This window comes from Oryx dammah, unplaced genomic scaffold (genome assembly GCF_014754425.2).
Source record: "Oryx dammah isolate SB20612 unplaced genomic scaffold, SCBI_Odam_1.1 HiC_scaffold_9, whole genome shotgun sequence".
Classification (NCBI taxonomy): Eukaryota; Metazoa; Chordata; class Mammalia; order Artiodactyla; family Bovidae; genus Oryx; species Oryx dammah.
This window is the reverse complement of record NW_024070193.1, coordinates 7,354,345-7,361,974: the sequence shown is the minus strand read 5'-3', so window position 1 is coordinate 7,361,974 and position 7,630 is coordinate 7,354,345.

The window sequence follows — 7,630 nt, the reverse complement described above, 5'->3', positions numbered from 1 at the left end:
TCTGTTAGGATTCTGCAGGTGACCGAGCTGTTCTTCCACTTCGTGTGGCATTCACCAGGGTGCTGGGATGGCTAAAAGTTCCAAATTGGTCTCTCCATCACCAGGCGGGCAAGTTGGTGCTGGCCGTTTATCAGAGTTCAGTTTTGCATGAGGCCTGTCTGTGCGGCTGCACTGGGCGTCTCCCTGCAGGACACTGGATTTCAAGAGACAGCGAGCAGTGACCGAGAGTGAACGTGCAAGAGGAAGAAAGCAGGAGCTGCCAGGCCTGAAGACCTGAGCCAGTAGAGTTCCAGAACATTAGGTCAAAGCAGTCACAGGCCAGCCTCAGTACGAGGGGAAGGAAATGCAGTCCACCCACCCACCCAGGTCCAAAGACAGAACTGACATGACCTCTTTGGAGATTACCCATCACCCAGGTAGAAACACTTTTCTTCACCAGTTAATAGTTCAGGAAGATATAGCTTTCCTCTCTGAGGCCCCACCCTTCTCAAATTGTAGAAGAACCTTGGGGACTTAAAAAGCCTTAGTCCTTCTTCCAAACGCAGGCTGGGAGAGAACTTGAATGGGGCTATGGTGCGAACTGTGTTAGCACACCCGTCATTGTCGAAGCCTGAACGGGCTCAGCCTCAAGGACACTTGCCTGTTCAGGAGGTGATGTCCTCGCTGCTCTGACTCCATCCAGACCCTTTATGGGTGTCATACACTGGCCCCCAACACTGTTGCTCCTCAGCTCACTTGTGCTCAGCCATCGTTCACAAGATGTGGCACCATGCCGGTCCAGGGCTGCTGGTCTAAGCTGGCAGCTCTTCCAGAATCACTGCTATGCATGCACACACATGCACGTACACACATGCATGCACACACAGACACACACACCTCAAAGCCTGGGGCCCTGGAATCAAGCTCAGACCACTTTCCCCACAGTGAGTTTACCTTTGCCCATAGAGCCCCCGTCCTTTCCGGTCACCCTGGACCCGTCAGCCAGGTTCTCTCAACTTTTAATGTGTGCAGTCCTTTCCTTCCCAAGGTTTCTGGCTCCTCGTGTGAAATGATTTTTCCCTCCCTAAAGCTCCAGGTCGCAAGGAGACCCAGGAGGGGCAGCTTTTATCACACTGCACAAAGCACGTGGATGTTGCACCCTCTTCAAAAAGCAATCCAGTTCTTGTTGCCATTAAGTTTAATCAACTAAATGCAACATTCAGGAAATACTGCTCCCAGGTGACCTTCAGTCCAGAAACCTCTGGTCAGAAATTAATAATATATAGACTTTACTCTGTAAACTCTGTGAGAATCTTAGCAGAAGTTTGTCATTGCCAGAGGGGAAGGAGTGAGGGATTGGGCAAAATAGGTGGAAGGGATTAAGAGGTACAGACTTCCAGTTATAAAATAAGTGCTGCTGCTGCTGCTGAGTTGCTTCAGTCATGTTCAACTCTGTGCAACCCCATAGTCGGCAGCCCACCAGACTCCCCCGTCTCTGGGATTCTCCAGGCAAGACCACTGGAGTGGGTTGCCATTGCCTTCTCCATTGCATGCATGCATGCTAAGTCACTTCGGTCGTGCCCTACTCTATGCGGCCCCATGGACAGCAGCCCACCAGGCTCCTCTGTCCACAGAACCCTCCAGGCAAGAATACTGGAGTGGGTTGCCATTTCCTTCTCCAAGGGATCTTCCCAACCCAGGAATCAAACCCAGGTCTCCTGCATTGCAGGCAGATTCTTTACCAACTGAGCTACAAGGGAAGCTCAATGGTCGATAATTGTTATTAATAATATTTGAAGAACACATTTAAGTCAGTCTTTTGCAAAGAATGATTCCAAAGAAAGCAAAAAACCCAACTTTGGTTCAGTTGCTCCCTTCACAAAGTTGAGTTTATTCTCACCCTGAGTTTAGATTCTAGCCCTAAGCAGAATCCACCCCTAACCCCTGCCTTTGCTTCTTTGTAAGTTTTAAATTTGATATAATTTCAAATTTATACACAGACATTTCAAAAATGCATCAAAGGACCCAAGTTCAGAGAACATTTTATCCACATTCGCCAGCTGTTAGTGTTTGCCACCTTCTGTACTATTGTTCCTCTCTTCCTCTGTATTTAATACGTATGTTGTTTTCCTGGGTTCCCGGGTTATTTTAGAGTAAGTTGCAGATATCATGTTCCTGCAGACCTCCTAAGTACTTCAGTGTGTATTTTCTAGGAACAGGGACGTTCTCCTATGTAGCCACGGATCAGTGATCAAAGTCAGGAAACGTAACATTCATCCAGTGCTGTTTTCAGTCCGCAGTCCATACTCAAGTGTTGCCAGCTGCCGGGTGAGCTGTGTCTCCCTGTAATTTAGATCCAGTCTGGGTTCTTGCTTTGTGTCAAGTTGCCAAGTCTCCCCAGCTGCCCTTCATCTGGAAGAGCCCTCAGCCTTTCTTAGCCCATGTCTCCTCTTCAGGCAGGTGCATTTCTGTGCAAGAATTAGGAGTGTGGAACCCTTCGCCTCTTCACAGTCGGGCCTGCCGCTTCCCCCCTTGGCCCCCAGTCCTTCTTGGAACTGCATTTCTTCTGTCGATTAGGAAACCTCACTGAGCAGCCTTGCCTCGGGGCAGAGAAGAGACAGAGAATGGTGGGGTAAGCATCTCTATTGTTTCTTGTGACTTCTCTCCAGTCAGAAAAAGTGATTCTGGTAACTCCCTACTTGTTCCCTTTTGGTTTAACCATGTTCTGTTGTAAAAACAGGGTGCTGATCATAGCAAAGGAAACTTACTGAAGCAGAAAGAGAACGTAATCCTGCTTTAAGAACCTGCTTACACTTAAATGTGCAGTCTACTCATAATCCTGCTCTAAGAACCTACTTATATTTACAGGTACAGTCTACTACTGTATCTTATACAGTTGAAGTCATTGGGCTCTTTTTTTTTTGTCATCTGCTTTTTCACATTTAAAAAAAAACATAAATCGTTCTCAACCACTCTCCTCCAGCTAGGACATTCAGGCCAAGGTTCAGACAGGATCTAAGATAGTTTGTGAGGCCCCGGCCTGGCCTCATCATCCCTCGTACGCTCCGCAGGCCAGGCCCTCGGAGGCCTCTGAAGCCCCCAGGCTCTGTCTCTGCACTGTCCTTCACTCCCACTGTTGATGCTGAGCCATGGTTCCCACCAGGCAAGGGTCCCTGTGATCTTGGGTGGCCTCGGCCTGCAGGGGCTTGAAGCAGGGTTGCGATTCCCCGGCCAGAGATTGAAGTCAGGCCACAGAAGTGAGAGTGCTAAATCCTAGCCACTGAACCACCAGGGACAGCAGCCACTGACAGCGCCCTGGCCCATCAGCTGTGTAGGAATGAATTTCCACATAGAGGTGGAAAATAGTAGAACAAGTGAAATGTTTCTTAAGAGGAAAAGGAGTCCGTGTGGATAGGCACACCGGTGGGCTCAGAGAGGGAGTGCCCTCGTGGTAGGGTGGATCACTTATATGCGGCATTTCTTCTGGGTTTCTTTTGGCCAGTTACCTTGTTCTGCCTGGCTTTGAGTCCATAGTTGGTTTATCTCAGGTTCCTTCCATGTGGGCGCACATACACACCCCTTAGCCAAGATGGATTCTACCAAAGAGGCCTATGGGGTGACGCCCCTCCCTTTTGACCTTCACGGAGCATTTCTGCGCATGTGTAGATGGTAAGCTCTTGACTTCGAGAATGTGGAATACATGGTCTGTTTATCTCTTACTTGGGCAAATCTCAGCTTCTGTCTGGTTCCTGTATTTTGGAGTATCTGTCCACAGAGGGCAAGCTCCAGCTGCTGGGCCTGGGGCTGGTCTCTCTCGCCTCCCCCGGAGGCAGCCTGAGCATCACTTCCTTGTCGCAGGTGCTCCTGACGCTGATCTTGCCACCCCACCCCTCCCTGCAGCCCCAGACAGTCACTCGCTGCTGGTTCCAAATAGCAGTTGGCAGTTATCGTTCTGTTTCGTACATGTGCTCGGTGAGTTTCCTGTGGGCAGCACCTGCTCCCTGTATTTCAGTGTTCCCCAGTACCAAGCACAGCACACAGTCTGGGAGCAAACCCTGCAGATGTGAGCTTCAGTAGCAGTATCCTTCTTTCACCCTGATTTTGCTCTAACCGACACTTGTGTCCACTGAAAAGAAAGGCAAAACCTAAAATATGAGAATTCTGTTTTACTCAGAGAATTTCTGTGGACTTAAGCCTGGAAGACAGATAGCTCTGAGGGATGATTCCAAAGAAGTAAGGGGGAGCCCAGGATATATAGGAGTTTTGCAACAAAAGCCAAGTAGTCAGAACGTCAAAAGATTGTTGTCAACTAAGGAAAAACCGGACATCTCCAGTTAATGAATTCAGCACTTTTCTGTGTATGGGACAAGGCAAGAGTCTAGACCCACTGAAATCATTCCTTTGGTATGCACCTTCGCCACCTAGGGCAAGTATCTGGCTTTTCTCCACCCTGAACCCCCTCCGGGTGCACAGCGGGGGTGGCCGCGGTGGCTGCTGCGGCAGCACCCTTTGTTTCCTAATGGGATGGGTATATTCTTCATCCACCCCGGTAAAGACCCCTGTCTTTGGAGACTAACGGCATCTGCCTGGGCCCTCCCTCCCTCATTGTTCCCTTTGTTCCTCACCCCCTTGCTCGTCAGCTCCTCCTCTCTGGGTTTTGAGTCTACTTTAAATCCGACCAAGACTCTTTGTTTGACCAAACTTTAAGTCAGCCTGCTGAATCTTCTCCTAGGCCTATCTCTGCACTTCCTTGTAAAATCCAGTTTTAGCTAGAACCCTGCTAAGCTGGTTTAGTAAGAACCTCCATCCTCCATACCTGATCATCCTCCACCAGCCCCAGGCGGTGTCTGATCACCCTGGCCTGCCTACAGAGTTTACCTGTTTACCTCTGGCGTTCCTCTCTGTTCCTTGGCTATACATTTCCATTTGCTCACCCTGCTGTTTAGAGTTGAGCCCCCAATCCCTGCCCCACTGCAGAATTTCATTCCAGTAGGCCCTACACTGGTTTATACAGCCTCCTTTTAAAGTGTGCCTACTGTGCTTTAACAAGTATCCTTGAATCTTTTTTTTTTTTTTTTAAACAAACCCCATCTCTCTTAGTGGCTAGCTGCGTGATCTTGGACAAGTGAACTTCTCCACCCTTGAGTTTCTTGACCTCAAATCCTTTGCCCTCCCCATCCCTCAGCCACCCACACTCTAAATTTTGTCACCTCCAGGATCTGCTTTACCAGGAAATCTTTAACATCTCCCTCACTAACCACAGTTTCCTTTATTTCCTACTCTTCATGCCCTTGTTTCTATCACTTCCACCTCCCTTCAACCGCATCAAGACCTCTGACACCTTGGACCTGGCATTTCCCTTGGTGTCTTGACTTAATTATTGATCCAATCAGGGTGCATGGTTACTGCCTCTGTCCATCACTTCCCAATACATTCTCCACACTGTCCTCTGCCACCTCAGCCTGGAAGGCCCCAGCCCTGCTACTGTAGCAGTTCCACGTCTGTTTTTATGCCCAACTGCCTAGAGAAATTCACCCACATGTGAGGACTTCACAAGTTCATGGGCAGTCATTTCAGCCAGACCCTCAGCACCCAAGAGAGCTGTATCAATAATTAGACACTATGAGGACAAATCCTAGCTGTACTATTTCAGGCCTGGAAATGTTTGTCTCTTCACCTCTGTAAGGCTTGGTTTCCTCATCAGTAATTGGGAATCCCAAAAGTGTATGCCTGTCCTAAGGTTTTGAAAGGGTCAGAGCCTGGCAAGTAGCATACCCTCAGTAATTGTTAGCATAACCGATTGCTGTTGCTGTTGATGGCTGCTATTTACAGGTGACCACGAGGAGACTCTTCCAGAGTTCCCCGTGGCTATTCCAAGCCTTCATCCTCCACCAGCCCATCACCCTACACTTACATCATCACCTACCACCCACCCTTTCCTTCCTGAAGGAGACAGAAGCCACTGGAACAGTCGTTCTGCCTCATTGGCGTTTACCTGTGCCCTTGACCCTTTCTTACCTCCATTTTCAGGATCTACACTTCCCTTGCCCAAGGCTGATCCTCCCAACTTCCAAAACTGCACAACTTGTCTCAGGACTTAAAGAAACTCAGGCTCTTTCTGTGTCGGCACAGAAGGAATTCGTGAGAGACGAAGTGCTAAGTAAGAGGTAGATTTACTGAGAGATACATCTTCCATAGGTAGAATGCAGCTTGTCTCACACAGTGAGAGTGGCCCTGAAGTATGAGGTGCTTGGTATTTATGGACTCGGTAATTTCATAGGTTAACGAGTGAAAGGACTATTTCACCTATTTCAGGGGAAGGTAGGGGCTTCCAGGAATTGGCCCATTTTTGACCTCTTATGGTTGGCCTTGGCACTGTCATGGTGCCCGTGGCTGTGTCTTTGAGCTTAAGGTAATATATGACAATGAGCATGTAATGAGGCTCAAGGTCTACCAGAAGTCAAATCTTCCACCATCTTGGACCCAGTCAATTTAAACCAGTTTCTGCTGTCTCCAATTTTCCTCACCAACCGTGTCATTCTCTAAGGGCATGTACTGCCTGCTTCCGTCCTGCCTCAGAGAGCAGGCGGCAGACTGACCAGGTACCCCAGGACCGAGAAGCAACATGGCGGTGAGCTCCCTGGGTTCTCTTTTGGCCTCACATATGCCAACATAGGAGCTGAGGAGGCCGGCACACAGGAGACACCAGCAGGCACGGAGGGAGAGAGCTCCCACCAGACCCTGTGCTCCTCGGCTTTCCTGCTGGGTTGGCGTGAGCGGATGCCCAGGAGGGAGGGGGGCTTTCATCTGCACTGGGCTGTAATGAGACCCCCCCCCTCCTTAGAAGTCAGAGGGAACCATGTGGGGAGCCCTTACCTCCACCCCTTCTGACAGGAACCAGCTGCCCTCACCCATCCTGACAAAGGAGGCTTCTTGGGGAGTGAGGGCTTTCACCACTGTAAGGGGTAAAAAGGCCACCACCCCATCCATCTTGTAGTGAGTGGAAGCCACTTGGAGGCAATAATGAGGCACTCCTACCCCTTCTTGGACAGTGGGTACTAGTGGAATTCCCAGAGGCAGCTGGGACCCCCACCTCTGCAGGCAGAAATAAGGTGTCTGCCCACCCTGGGTGTCAACAGAGGCCTCACTTCAATGGTAGCCTGACAGAAACCAGGTGGTATCCTACCCGCTCCCGCCAGAGCCAGCTCAAACAGAAAGTTTAAATAAGTTCCAAAGTTTTGTAACATATTGCCCCAAACGCCCAGGTTTTTAAGATTGTCTTTAACCATTTTTAAGTGTGCAGGTCAGTGACATGAAGTACAATCACAGTTTTGTGCTACCGTCATGACCATCCATCTCCAGAACTGCTTCATCTTCCCCAACTGAAATGCCGCACCAGCTAGACACAAAACACTAAACGCTTGCATTATCAGGACTTACCTGGTGGCCTATCGGTTAGGACTCCACACTCCCACTGCAGGGGCACAGGGATTTTAGTTCCTGAACTCCTTACTGCCAACTTCAGACTTAAATTGAAGAAAGTAGGGAAAACTGCTGGACCATTCAGGTATGACCTAAATCAAATCCCTTATGATTATACGGTGGAAGTGAGAAATAGATTTAAGGGCCTAGGTCTGATAGATAGAGTGCC